The sequence below is a fragment of the Triturus cristatus genome, chromosome 6, assembly GCF_964204655.1.
Source record: "Triturus cristatus chromosome 6, aTriCri1.1, whole genome shotgun sequence".
In the NCBI taxonomy this organism is placed as follows: Eukaryota; Metazoa; Chordata; class Amphibia; order Caudata; family Salamandridae; genus Triturus; species Triturus cristatus.
Window position 1 is genome coordinate 512,959,061 of NC_140589.1, and position 15,585 is coordinate 512,974,645.

At 48.8% G+C, this 15,585-nt stretch overlaps 1 protein-coding gene across 5 annotated transcripts in view; it reads left to right on the forward strand.

Annotated features, from left to right (window-relative positions):
- The window catches only part of RIMS1 (regulating synaptic membrane exocytosis 1), a 1,904,179-nt gene that overhangs the window by 1,587,255 nt on the left and 301,339 nt on the right, over positions 1-15,585 (forward strand). The gene's annotated exons all lie outside the window — the stretch shown is intronic.

Consider the following 15,585-nt stretch of genomic DNA (forward strand, 5'->3'; position numbering starts at 1 on the left):
CAAAGTTGACACACACCTCTCCCCTTGCTCTCTCTTTTCTAACCAGGCCAATGTCTTCCCAGCCCTGTCTCCCAGTTCATATAAGCGGTGTTGCATATTATGCATATTAAGGTGTTTGGTCAGCATATGTTCTCTTGTTTTGATCCTATACTCTTCTTGTTTTATTGTGAGGCGATGCAACGTGTCTTCTGAAGGCTTGTCGGTATTATCTAGTTCTAGTTGACGGAGCCCATCCTCCAGTTGAGCTAACTGGCGATGCTTTTTCTGGATGTATCCCACCTTTAAGGACAGTGCATGGCCCTTTAGGCTTCCCATAGAATTTGTGCTGATGCTACCGAGCCAACGTTTTCGTTGAAGTAATTACAGGTTTGCTGACATAGTTCTGTTTTTATATCCAGAATTTTCAGTAACCATGGGTTAAGGACTATAGTAGATCGTGGCTGCCTCTCCCAGTGTGTAAGTTCAATTATAACCAGATACTGCTGAGATACTTCTCGGCAGAACATGGGGGTTTTGGAAAATTGCCAATGGATGCTGCATGTGTTAGAAAATAGTCAATACGAGATGAGCTCTTGTGTGCATTCGAATAGTACGTGTACTGGATATCTTTGAGTTTTAATGCACGCCACACATCTATTAGACCCATGGCTGTAGTGAATTCTTTCATACGTACATTGGGACGTGTCGCTACCCGCCGGGGTTATCTGTCTATATCGTCATCCATGGTCATGTTATAATCTCCTCCCAGGACCAGTGTGCCCACTGGAAGGTCAGTCAATATTTTGCCGAGAGCTGTCAATTCTTCCTTACCCAGTGCAGGCGGTATGTACACTGAAATTATATTAAGCACCCTTCCCTCCCACTGGGCCTTCAGGACAGCAAATCTACCCCCAGGTATGCTTCACAATAATAGCTAGGTTCTTTTTAACTAGAATCCCAGTTTCCTGGGATCCAGTGGTAAAGTCAGCATGAACCAGGAGTTTGTAACCCCATTGTGTGAGGGCTTTGCTTTTGTTCCCAATCATGTGTGTCTCTTGCAACAGCACTATGTCCAGGGCCTGTCTTTTCAGGTACTGTTGGACAATTCCCCTTTTGATTTTATCGCCCATTCCGTTTACGTTCCAGGTAAGTATGGAGATCGACGAACCCCCATCATCCGATGTGAAGACAGTGAGAGTGCAACAGTTTAGTAAAAATGCATGCATAACGGTCCCCCCTGCTAGTACAATCAAGGCGTGACCTGGTTCTTCTCCCCAACAAGTGACATCAGGTGTGAACTCTCTACGTGCGAGTATGCATATACTACTTTGTAGAGCAAACATTACTAATGACAATAAACACCCATCCCTCCACCCCCTTACCTCCCCCCTCCCTGCCTCCCTGCCCGTGGATTTAGAACTACCCACTCCCCAACTAGGCAGAGTGCCTCTCCCCCTCCCGAAAATACCGAAAAGTATGGGTTGATGGTCCCCTCATTCCCGCCTACAGCTATTAGTGGCATACCTCCTGTCTCCTAGCTCCCAGCCCTACCCATGTAGGAACAAAATAACACATGTCACAGGTGGGTCTCTCTGACATTAACAATGCAATATCAAGTGTCCTCAGGACCAATAAGTGAATATCATAACAGGAACGTTCTCACCAATGTCTTGTAGCGTATATGAAGGTAGATTGTCTTGCAATCCCCATCGCCTGCACAGTTGTTTCACTGAAGTTGCAGCTAGTTGTCCTTCGCACTAGCGGAGCCTTCTTCTGAAAGAGTCCCACCGTTTTCTCTATGCATCCTGGATCCTGTGTTTCAATCCCGACGGTGGCCTCCGACTCTGCGCCATCCCTCCAGCCATTCCCATGCATCCTCCGGGGAGGTGAAGAACCACGTCTTTCCTTCTGATTCCACTGTAAGTTTCGCAAGGAACAACATGGCGTATTTTACTTCTCGGTCCCGAAGCTCATTCTTCACTGCCTGAAAACTTCGCCTTTGGGCCTGGACCTTGGCCGTGAAAATGTTATTTCTCTATTCTCTACTTTGAGTGGGGGCCCAGCCTGTGCCGTTTGCAGAATGATATCTCTGTCTCTGTAGTTAAATACACGGGCTATTAGTGGTCTCAGAGGGGCGCCTGGTTTTGGCCTTCCTCCCGGTACTCTATGCGCTCTTTCAATTGAGAAATAGTTGGAGAGTCTTTTGGGCTGCAGATGTTTCACTATAAGGTCTTCCACGTATAAGTCCGCCGCTGGCCCCTCAGCCCGTTCCGGCACACCTAAAATGCGGATAATATTTCTTCGGGCCCTCCCTTCATACTCATCGAGTTGTCGCGCCATCCTCTCATGTTGGCTTTGAAGTTCGACGACCTGGGTCTGGAGGTGTGCCGTGTCATCCTGCAGTGACGACGTGACTAGTTTGAGGTCTTTGACTTTCTCGTCCATTTTTCGAAAGTCTGCTCTCAGCAGAGATACTTCAATGTTAACGGAGTCAAGAGAGGATCTCACTCCACTAATGGCTCCTCCATTTGCTGCGTCTTCGGTCCTCCCGGACTTATTCCATGCGAACTTTGCGAGTCTGTTTTGTACATTCGCTTTCGGTCCCCTTCCCGTCGCCATGTCGGGCTTCATTACATATGAAGAAATTGTAGGTAGGAGGCGCCGTTCAGTTACCTCTGATCACCAGGGCAATAAAGACAGTACTTTCTCAGGCGCCCGGTCAGTTATATCAGGGACTTTCCTACAGGGACCCTAATATCACTATGGTATGAAGCTCCAGTGAGTAGGTATCAGATACTTATGGACGTCTTAGCGTCAGGGCTCTATCAGTAATTGACTCTCCCACCGGGGTTGCCTGGGCATGGATCTCTTTGGTTTCTGGCCCCACTTAGTAGTAAGGCCTGATCTCTACAGCCGCTTGTGTCTCCTCCAGGGCATCGGGGAGGGGTCAGTCTGCAATTCTGGCACCTTCAGCGTGATCCCCGATATCAAAGGGACTTTGGCCCCCTGCCAGCTCGCTCTTTCAGCCCTCGGCTATCCTGCAGTGAGTCCTCCTGGTTCCACCAGGAACTCCAGGGGTTAAGGCCAGCTATCACAGTGCAAGTCCGCCTAGATCGTCCGGAAGGTGTGCTATGCTTGACTATGCCGCAGGCGCTGCACCGACTTTGACTCACCTCCCCCGCCTGCAGTTCACTATGTATCCCCTCCGCAGCCCGTGCTCTCCGGGCCTGTATTCAGAACACCAGGCAGCTCAATATTCACTGCACCATACGCCGGGCCCCGGTTCCAAGTCACAGCGGCAGCGGTGCCGTGTCTCCCCTGCAAACAGTTTATCTTGCGAACGGCCACCTGGGTGCATTTAGGGGTGTGTGGCTACACCCACCGCCGGTGCCAACAGTCCAGGCCCCGCTTAACAGCCGCAACGTCGGCAGTGTCATACCACCTCCTCCGACAGACTTAAGACAAACTTAAGACAAAATCCTAACTTAAGTCTGTCTTAAGTCTGTCTTAAGTTTGTCTTAAGACAAACTTAAGACAAAATCCTAACTTCTGTGAATACCAAAAGTAGTAAGTTTAGGATTTTGTCTTAAGTTAGTTCTGTGAATTGGGCCCTGAGTCTGGTTCGCAACCGAATATGGCTCTGCCGTTCCAGGCATTCATATTGTCCAGCCACCATCTCATTTCCATGCGCACTTCCTCCGTCAGGGGCACCTGATCGGAATATTGTAGACCCCTGCAGAGGTGTGAGGCCTTCAGGCGTTGTAACGCTCTGTAATGGAGCGGACCCGGGAAAATCACCTGAATCGTGGAGGCTAGGAGTCCCACTAGTCTGGCGATCTGTTGCAATGAGGTTGAGGACAGGGCTAAGACTTGTCTCAATTCCCTGCAGATCTTGGTCATCTTTCGAGTGGGAAGACTCAAAGTGCGGGAAACGGAATCCACGACAAAGCCCAGGAAGGTTATATGCTTGGAGGGCGTCAGGAACAATTTCTTGGAACTGATTATGAAACCCAGGTTCTGGAGAAGGACTACTGTCTCCTGCAACTGCTGGGAGAGACGATGAGGACATTGCTCCAACATGAGGATCTCGTCCAGGTATATAATGAGGCGAAAGCCTTTTGCCCTCAACGTTTCCACCACCGGCTTGAGGACTTTGGTGAAACACCAGGGGGCTGAGGACAGCCCAAAGGGGAGTGAGGCGAACTCGAACACCCGGTCTTTCCACAGAAACTGTAGGAAACGACGGTGAGGTGGGAAGATAGGGACCACTAAGTACATGTCTTTTAGGTCCAATCTGACCATCCAATCGTCTGGCTGAAGGAGGTCTCTGAGCAGGTGTATGCCCTCCATTTTGAAATGGCGGTAGATCAGCCATTGATTGAATTCCTTCAAATTTATGACTGGACATTGTCCCCGTCCGTCTTGTCGACCAGGAAGACATTGCTGAGGAATCCTCTGGGATGAAGGTGTGAGGGTACCACCGCTCCCTTTTGCAGCAGATCCTCTACCTCCTGATCTATGAGGGCCGCTTGATCCTGTGCAAAAACCAGCTGTCGCGGTCGAGTTTCCTGCATGGGGGAACCGTAGAACTCTATGTGGAATCCCTGTATGGTGCACCCATGCGTCTGAGGTAATGACCCTCCAATTGTGCGCAAAAGCTGCCAACCTGCCGCCGATCGTATGGTGTGGAAAAGGAAAAAGGTTCACCTGAGTTAGGCACGGATTGGCCTCTGGGTGGTTCCTGTGCCGCCGCGGCCCCTGTATTCCCGACGGGACTGGCAAAATTCTTGGTGGCCCGGATCCTGGGCCTTTTGCCGGTGCCTTGTTGAGGGCCTTGTGTGTAGAAGCGGCCGGTCGAACGCTCTCTACCCCGTCCGGCCCCAACAAAAACTCTCGGATGGAAGACCTTTTTTTATTGAGGATTGTGCCTTATCTAGTGAGGTGTAAGTGGCAACAAACTTGATGAGCTCCTTGATGAACAGGTCACCAAAAAGACCACCTTGCGCCACTGCGCCCGCCTCGGACAAGGAAAGGCCTCCTAACTTGTGGTCAACCTTCAGAAGGAAGGAGCGCCTCCTTTCAGTAGAAAAGGTGCAATTAGCATTGCCTAGGAAGACAATTGCTCGCTGGGCCCAGTTAGAAACCCTTTCTGGGGAAAGTGGGGTACCCGCTAACTTAGCCTCCTCTGCCAATTCCAGGACTTTAGTGATAGGGCCCGCTATGTCGAGGAGCTTGTCATGACAGGATTTCCAGGACCTGTTGATCCCTGTCTTTGGATCGCGGGTGTACTTTTGCAGGAAGGTTGCCATCCTGGGGTCAAACCCCGGGGTCACTGTCACTTTGCCCGGTAGGGCAGGGCGTGGGAACTCCGCCCTGAAGCAAGCTTGTACCTCCTTGTCAAGGGGCCTACGCAAGCGTCCGGCCACGAATGTTGCAACCTTAGGTGAGGGGGTCAATTCTACCAACTGGGGGTGGCCAAGGTCCTCAGGTACCAACATGTCCGAGTCGTCATCCTTGGTTGCTTCTGGAAGAGGGTACTCTACAGGGCGCCACGGTCTAGAGGGGCCCGCCTCGTCTGCGGAGTCCTCCGTAGATTCCTCTTCCTCCTCCGGTATAAAAGAGGGCTCCGGGACCTCGGGGAGAGTAACTGGGGATCCCCCATATGGTTTGGCTAGAAATGCTTTTTTAAGGCGATCGAAAGAGCCGAGGTCCATGCCTGATGGGCTCTTGCGCTTCTGGGGGCGCTGAGATTCGCATGCATATGCAACTTGTTTGATGTGATGCTCGAATGGTCCCATGGCAGCTGAGACTGCCTGGTGGATGGATGCATCCACCGCGTCGAGGGGGAGAACCTGAATGGATTCCTCCTCAGTGTACTCTTCCTCCATGACATTAGTTTTTAAGTAAATATGTATGTGCAAAGCTAATAAGAAAAAACCCCAAGGGCTCTAAGCGCTAGTGATGGTACACTCTCTGGGGGTAAGGATTTGGAGTGCTCTGAGTCCCTAAGTTTTGGGCTAACTTTGAGACCTGTAGGGGCGACTCACCCTGCTGTCAAACGGGTGTCAACTTGCTCTGGGCCCGCCCCTGGGTAGCGCGCCCCTCCGCAATCCCCAAAAGTTTCCAAATGAGGGAAAAAACTTGCCTTACGGTGTTTAATATGGACCCGCTGGTGACAGGTGTAAGGGGAGACCGGCACAGTACAGACCCACGTGATCGGGCGTCAGGCCTTCCGAGAATTGCGAGGTGGTGCGTAGGCGATGAGGGCGGTTATGCGTGTCTCAATGGTTCCGCTGCTTAGGAGCGCGATGTGAACCAATGAGACAGACACGCCCCCCCATCAGGCTGTTGCACACCGCGCCCTCACCCCAAGTGGGGCCGCGAGGGGAGCGAAGAGCTCCCGCGGCCCAAATTGGTAAGAATAACATCAGAGAGGCAAGAAAAAATAGAAACCAAGCGCATATATGTCACAATATGAAAACAAACACGCGACAGAAAGACGCCGCAATATCAACAGCGGAAGAACGGTATAGAATGCCAAATAAGCGCGCTAACTTGTGGTCAACCTTCAGAAGGAAGGAGCGCCTTCTTTCAGTAGAAAGGGTGCAATTAGCATTGCCTAGGAAGACAATTGCTCGTTGGGCCCAGTTAGAAACCCTTTCTGGGGAAAGTGGGGTACCCGCTAACTTAGCCTCCTCTGCCAATTCCAGGACTTTAGTGATAGGGCCCGCTATGTTGAGGAGCTTGTCCTGACAGGATTTCCAGGACCTGTTGATCCCTTTCTTTGGATTGCGGGTGTACTTTTGCAGGAAGGTTGCCATCCTGGGGTCAAACCCCGGGGTCACTGCCACTTTGCGCAGTAGGGCAGGGCATGTGAACTCCCCCCTGAGGCAAGCTTGTACCTCCTTGTCAAGGGGCTTACGCAAGCGTCTGGCTCCGAATGTCGCAACCTTAGGTGAGGGGGTGCATTCTGCCGAGCGGGGGTGGACAAGGTCCTCAGGGACCAACATGTCCGAGTCGTCATCCTTGGTTGCTTCCGGAAGAGGGGACTCTACAGGGCGCCAAGGCCTAGAGGGGCCCGCCTCGTCTGCGGAGTCCTCCGCAGATTCCTCTTCCTCCTCCGGTATAAAAGAGGGCTCCGGGACCTCGGGGAGAGTAACTGGGGATCCCCAATCTGGTTTGGCTAGAAATGCTTTTTTAAGGCGATCGAAAGCGCCGAGGTCCATGCCTGATGGGCTCTTGCGCTTCTGGAGGCGCTGAGATTGGCATGCATATGCAACTTGCATGATGTGATGCTCGAATGGTCCCATGGCAGCTGAGAATGCCTGGTGGATGGATGCATCCACAGCGTCGAGGGGGAGAACCTGAATGGATTCCTCTTCAGTGTACTCTTCCTCCATGACATTAGCTTTTAAGTAAATATGTATGCGCAAAGCTAATAAGAAAAAACCCCAAGGGCTCAAAGCGCTAGTGATGGTACACTCTCTGGTGGTAAGGATTTGGCGTGCTCTGTGTCACTAATTTTTGGGCTAACTTTGTGGCCTGTAGGGGCGACTCACCCTGCTGTCAAACGGGTGTCAACTTGCTCTGGGCCCGCCCCTGGGTAGCGCGCCCCTCCGCAATCCCAAAAATGTTCCAAATGAGGGAAAAATCTTGCCTTACGGTGTTAAATATGGACCCGCTGGTGACAGGTGTAAGGGGAGACCGGCACAGTACAGACCCGCGTGAGCGGGCGTCCGGCCTTCCGAGAATTGTGAGGTGGTGCGTAGGCGATGAGGGCGGTTATGCGTGTCTCAATTGCTCCGCTGCTTAGGAGCGCGATGTGAACCAATGAGACAGACTTGCGCCCCCTATAAGGCAGTTGCACACTGCGCCCTCATCTCAAGCGGGGCCGCGAGGGGAGCGAAGAGCTCCCGCGGCCCAAATTGGTAAGAATAACATCAAAGAGGCAAGAAAAAATAGAAACCCAGCGCATATATGTCAAAAAATGAAAACAAACACGCAACAGAAAGACGCAGCAATATCAACAGTGGAAGAACAGTATAGAATGCCAAATAAGCGAGCGCGCTCGCACACATACACTGCTTAACAAAGCGCAACGTTCAGTAGCAATAAACAATACGCTATGAGGGTAATATGATCAAGGTCCCTCGCCCTGACGAGCGAAAGGAACAAGACTTATCTCTGCTGGAGAGCAGGAAAGAAAGAGGAATGGTGTTAGCAGAAGCACGCCCCTGTGACTGATAGGAACTGCTGATTGGTGGACTATATGTGACCCTTGAACTGCAGGGATCATGGGACTTGAATGTTTTTGTTGTTGAGTTGAAGTTGCTGGAGTATGGATAATAAAGAAAGATGAGCATAATCCTCGCCTCTGGCCCTGACATAGAATTGTTGAGGCAGACTACAGGTTGCTCCTGGTCTGCTTCCGTTGGAGTAATAAGTGATGCTTCTTGCCTTTGTGACACTCGTCTACTTCAGTAAAGATGGACAGAGTAGAAAACTGCACTGGTGCCAATCTTATTATTTTTAGGTGGGAGCCAACCCTGAAGACTTTGTGGGAGCATTCTGAAAGCTGACCTAAAAATGAATTTCATCCATGGCTTTCCATTGGATTTGTGGTTTGTAACTCACATTTGCGTGCTTTCTTTTTGATGGCTTTATTTGATTTAGGCTATCCAGCAAGTCTTTGTTCCTCCCGTGGAGCAGAGCCTTCTTTCTGTAGTCTTCATGAGTGCTCACTTTCTGTATACATGCTTTTGCATTTAGTTCTTATCCTGTCACATTTGCTGTGCATTCAAAAACAGGGGTCAAATGTCAGGCTCTGTCTTCCGAGGGAACTTACGGTTTATTTTCCTTTCTCTGACTTCAAGGTGAGAGGATTTATCTGACAATCTGGATGTGTGAAAGGAAAGACTTTTTTCTAGCACACAACAACATTTAAATATCTGTAATTCTGAAGTGTGCTGGAAACAAATAAAAACAAATCAATACACTAGCTGTTGATTTGCCGTACATTATCATTTGTGTGCTGTATATTTTTATAAGTAAAACAGTATGTCTGTGTAAATGTAATGGTCATTTCACTTAAAAAAGTGTTGTCTGTAATGGCAGTGCCCTACCACCCCATGCATACTCTATTCTACGCCACTCCACTTTACACACTCTTCTCCACTTTATGCCACTCTATGACCACACTTCAACACTCTATGCCACTCCACTCTACTCCAGGCCACTCAACACCACTCCACTCCGGAGACACTCTATGCCATTTTACATTATGCCACTCTACGACACTCCACTCTATGACACTCTGTGACACACTATGCCGCTCTACCCTACTCCACTCTGTGCCACTCCTCTCTACGAACACTACTCTACTCCACTCTACGACACACTATTCTACTCCCCTCTATGATGCACTACTCCACTCTGTGCCTCGTCACTCTACGTTAGCCACTCTACTCAATCACACTCCACTTTATGACAATCCACTCTACGACACTCTAGGCCACTCCACTCTAGGCCGCTCTACTGTACGACACTCTATGCCAGTACACTTTCACTCTATGCTACTCCATTCTACCAAACTCAACACTACAACATTAAACTCTACGATACTCTACGACACTCCACTCTAAGACACTCTGTGATACTCTATTCCACTCTACCCTACTACACTCTATCCCACTTTACTCCACTCTACAACTATCCACTCTATGCCAAACCATTCCACTCTATGCCCCTCCACTCTATGCCACTTTACACCACTCTACGATATGCCAATCTATGCACTCCCCTCTTTGCCCCTCTACTCTAGGTCACTCTACCCTACTTCACTATGTGACATTCCACTCTACACTACTCCATGCCACTCAGTGCCACTTAACGATAGGTCTCTCTGCAACTCTATTCCACACTACTACTCTACTCTATGGCACTCCACTTAATGAGACTCCATTCTAGGACACTCTTTGCCACTCTAAGACACTTTATTTTATTCAAGTTTACTCCACTCCATGCCACTCCACTCTAGGACACCTTACTCCACTCCACTTTACACTATGCCACTCAACCCTACTCTATGACACTTGACTACATGACACTTTACTCCATGACACTTTACTCCAATCTGTGCCTCTCCACCCCACCCCACCCCACTCCACTCTACCACACTCTACTCCACTGTACTCCCCTCCATGTATGCCCCTCCATGTACAGCACTCTGACACTCCATTCTACGGCACTCTATTACAATCTACGCCTCTAATCTACGCCGGTCTGTCTACACCACTCCACTGCAACTCTCCTCACCACCCTGCGCCACTCTACTCCACTCCATACAACTCTACAACACTCTACTCCGTGACACACTGCGCTCTACTCAACACCACTCCACGCCACCCACTCTAAGACACTGTACATATCCACTCCACAGCACTCAACTTAACTCTTCGCTTCTTTACTGTATGCCCCTCCACTCTACTCCCCTCTTACTGCACGCCACTATACATCACTCCACTCTGCATGACTCTACCTCACTCTACTCCACCACACTCCAGTCTACAACACTCTACTCCACTCTGTGCCACTTCACTATACTCCACTCTTTTCTACCCCACTCTATGAAACTCCAATTTACAACACTCCGCTCTATGACACACCAATCCGCTCTACACCACTTCACACCCTCCACTCCAAAACACTCTACATCACTCCAATACTCTCCAGCCCAAGCCACTCTCCTCCATGCCGCTAAGTCTTGCATAGGCAAGATGTTTTGGCTTTGTCAATGCTTTCTATGCAAGTCAGCTGGTTAGTCAAACTTGCCTAACAACCTACAAAATCATTGTGAGTCATAGATTACGCAAATGTAGCAACTATGAGAGCGATCTGTGGGTAACTGTAGATACCAAATTAAACTCAAGCAGCAAAAAAATAGAGAGTGCCTGATTCACAAAGGTAAACCTACTGTTTTGTGTAAGTTAAGTTTTGTTTGCTATTCACAAAGGTATTTGACTGGTATATCTTTACGACTGCAGAGTCTTCGCACATAAAAAGATAGGACAGTCCTGTCTTTTAATGTCCGGATACTCCGCAGTGAAAAAGTTACCATTCATAAAATACTTTTATGTATAGCAAACAATCATAAACTCTTTAACTCTTTCAGTGCTCATGACGGAATGGTTCCGTCATGAGCACAAGTGCTGCTGTGCTCATGACGGAACCATTCCGTCATGAGCACATGCTCAGAGAATCCCTCTGCTGCAGGCAGCAGAGGGATTTCCCTTTGTTTGTTGCCTGGGAGGTGGGGAAGAGCTCCCTCAACCTCCCCAGGCCTATTTTTAGAATTTGTGTCAAAGACGATCGCGCACATGGCGCGCAATTGTCATTGAAACAAAAACGAAACTGAAACTTAATGTCAGTGTTTCAGTGCTCGTGGAGCTCAGTCCCCCAAGTACCAAAACACTTGGGAGAGGTATCGTTGGAAAGGGGAGAATCTCCCCTTTCCAATGGTACCCTTCCCTAGTGGATCCCTGCTTGGGGATCACCCCAGGAGGGCGATCCCCAAGTAGGGATCCACCCACTAGCACCAGGGAGGGGGGAGCTGCCCTTTGGGCAAGGACCTTGGCTCCCCCATATTTTTTGGACCATATTCAGTCTTTCTGCATTAGCCCCCAATCTCCCCCCCCCCCGGGGGGGAAAAAAGCCCACTAGACGCCAGGGATTTTTTTTGGGCAAGTTTGAATTAGGGTGGGGGCTGCCCAAAACGGGCATGCCCATGCCCCCAACCCCTCCCCTGCAAACATTACAGCCTTTCTGCCCCCCCCCCCTAGGGGGCAGATGGGGCAGTAGCCCCCAATCTGACCCCCGGGGCGTCAAAAAGCCCACTGGACGCCAGGGATTTTTTGGGGCAAATTTGAATTAGGGTGGGGGCTGCCCAAAACAGGGATGCCAATGCCCCCACCCTCCCGCAAAAACTACAGCCTTCCTGCCCCCCCTGAGGGGGGCATAAGGGGCAGTAGCCCCCAATATGCCCCCCCCCGGGGTGGGGGCAAAAAGTCCACTAGACGCCAACGATTACGCTGGCTTTTTTTATGCGTGGGGGTTGGGGCTTCCCAGAATGGGCATACCAATGCCCCCCACCCCCCCAAAAAAACAGCCATAGTGTTTCTGCATATTGAGGCAACCCCACCCCCGATATCCCCCCAGGGCGGCAGAAAGCCAACTAGGCACGAACTTGTTTATAGCAATGTGCCTACCTGTGGATTTTGGGCCCTAGCGCAGCCGGCACATAGGGAAGCCTAGCAAACCTGTACATTTTTTTAAACTAGACACCCAGGGGAACCCAGGATGGGTTGACTTGACTGGCTCTCACCAGGTTCTGTTACCCAGAATCCCTTGCAAACCTAAATATTTGTAAAAAAAAAAACACATTTTCCTCACATTTCTGTGGTGGAAAGTTCTGGAATCTGCGTGGATCCTCAAATTTCCCACCCCGCGTTCCCCAAAGTCTTCTGAGAAAAATGGTACCTCAGTTGTGTGGGTAGGCGTAGTGCCTGCGACAAGAAACGCCCCAAAACGCAATGTGGACACACCACATTTTCACAGTGAAAACTGACCCATTTTTTGCAAAGTGCCTAGCTGTAGATTTTGAACCCTAGCTCTGCCGGCACCTAGGGAAACCTAGCAAACCTATACATTTTTAATAAATAGACACCCAGGGGAATCCAGGATGGGGTGACTTGACTGGCTCCCACCAGGTTCTGTTACCCAGAATCCCTTGCAAACCTAAATTTTTTTTTTCAAATAACACATTTTCCTCACATTTCTTTGGTGGAAAGATTTGTAATCTGTGTGGATCCACAAACTTCTGCCCACCCCACGTTCTCCAAAGCATTTGGAGAAAAATGGTACCTCAATTGTGTGGGTAGGCCTAGTGCCCGCTACAGGCAAGGGCCCAAAACCTATTGAGGCGACATCAAAATGACCTATCACAAAAAAACCTGGTTTTGCAAGAGGTGTCCCATGAGTTTTTGGCCCCGGGCTAGGCGGCCATCTAGGGAAACCTACCAAACCCACACATTTCTGAAAACTAGAGTCCTGGGGGAGTCTAGCAAGGTATGGCTTGCGTGGGTCCCCTAACGTTTTCCTGCCCAGAATCCCCTGCAAACCTAAAATGTAGCTGAAAAAATCAGTTTTTTCTCAGATTTCTGTGTGGGAAAGTTCTGGAATCTGCGTGGATCCACAAATTTCCTCCCACCCAGCGGTCCCCCAGGTCTCCCGACAAAAATTATACCTCACTCGCATGGGTGGGTCAAGTACCCGCGACAGGCAAGGGCCCAAAACCTATTGAGGCGGCATCAAAATTACCTATCACAAAACAACCTGGTTTTGCAATGGGGTCCCTTGAGTTTTTGGGCCCGGGCTCGGCGGCCATCTAGGGAAACCTACCAAACCCACACTTTGGGGAACGCGGAGTGGGTGGAAATTTGTGGATCCACACAGATTCCAGAACTTTCCACCATAGAAATGTGAGGAAAATTAGTTTTTTTTGTCAAATTATTAGGTTTGAAAGGGATTCTGGGTAACAGAACCTGGTGAGAGCCAGTCAAGTCACCCCATCCTGGATTCCCCTGGGTGTTTAGTTTTAAAAAATGTATAGGTTTACTAGGTTTCCCTAGGTGCCTGCAGAGCTAGGGTTCAAAACCTAAAGCTAGGCACTTTGGAAAAAAAGGGACAGTTTTCACTCTGAAAATGTGGTGTGTCCAGGTTGTGTTTTGGGCCGTTTCCTGTCGCGGGCACTAGGCCTATCCACACAACTGAGGTACCATTTTTCTTGGAAGACTTAGGGGTTAACGCGGGGTGGGTGGAAATTTGTGGATCCACGCAGATTCCAGAACTGTCCACCACAAAAATTTGAGGAAAATGTGTTTTTTTTGTCAAAGTTTTAGGTTTGCAAGGGATTCTGGGTAACAGAACCCGGTTAGAGCCAGTCAAGTCTGCCCATCCTAGATACCCCTGGGTGTATAGTTTTAAAAAATGTATAGGTTTGCTAGGTTTCCCAAGGTGCCCGCAGTGCGAGGGTTCAAAATCTACAGCTAGGCACTTTGCAAAAAAAGGGTCAGTTTTCACTCTGAAAATGTGGTGTGTCCTCGTTGCGTTTTGGGACGTTTCCTGTCGCGGGCACTAGGCTTACCCACACAAGTGTGGTACCATTTTTCTCAGAAAACTTTGGGGAATGCGGAGTGGGTGGAAATTTGTGGATCCACGCAGATTCCAGAACTTTCCACCACAGAAATGTGAGGAAAATATGTTTTTTTGGACACATTTTTAGGTTTGCAAGGGATTCTGGGTAACAGAACCTGGTGAGAGCCAGTCAAGCCACCAATCCTGGATTTCCCCGGGTGTCCATTTTTAAAAAATGTATAGGTTTGCTAGCTTTCCCTAGGTGCCGGCAGAGCTAGGGTTCAAAATCTACAGCTAGGCACTTGGCAAGAAAAGAGTCAGTTGTCAATGTAAAAATAAAAGTGTGTCCACATTGCGTTTTGAGCCGTTTCCTGTTGCGGGCACTAGGCCTTCCCACACAAGTGAGTTACCATTTTTATCGGGAGACTTAGGGTAACACAGAATTGTAGAGCTGTAAACTGTTATTACCTTTTGACTTTCGATGCATTTCTGCCTTCCAAATGTAAGACAATGTGTAAAAAATAAGTCATTTTGAAAAATGACCTACAATTCTCATGCTAGTATGGGTACTCACATTTTCGGAAATGTGCAGATATCTACTGTTTCTAAACTCTATATTTTGTTCCTATTTCATAAATACATAGGTGTCTTTCATACCGATTTTTCCATGTATATATTTTCCCAAATTAATTGCTCTATACCCGATACATAATAAAAAACCATTGCAAGACGCTGCTCAGTTATTGGCTCAGGGTTCGTCGGGGTGTTGGTGAACCTACAAGTCCTATATATCCCCACAACCAGAAACGTCCAGCGGATGTAACAGTATATTGCTTTCAAACAGTTCTCATAATTTGAAGAAGTTACAGGTGAAAACATTGGCACAAATGGCTACGTTTTTCAACAATTTTTCAATTTTTCCTATATTCAACTGTTAGTTTCTATAAAGAAACCTTGAAGGATCTACACAAATGACCCCTTGCTGAATTCAGAATTTTGTCTAGTTTTCCAAAATGTATAGCTTTCCAGGATCCATTATTGCTTTCATTCCCATTCCTACCATTAACTGGAAGACGGTTGAAAGCACAAAAAAAAGCAAAAATAGGCTATGTCTCAGAAAAATGCCAAAACTGTGTAAAACATTTTGGTTTTCTGACAAAAGTCTGCTTGTCCCTGAAAGCTGGGAAGATGGTGATTTCAGCACCACAACCCCTTTTGTGATACCATTTGCAGGGAAAAAAACTGATACTTTCATCTGTAGCCCTTTTATTCCTGGTACCCTAATCCACAAACCCTGGGTACCTTTAGAATCCTCATGATGTTGGAAGAAAAGGACGCAAATTAGGCTTGGATATCTTATGTGGTCAAAACGTTACAGGGGCCTAAGTGCGAACTACCCCAAATGGCCAAAAAAGG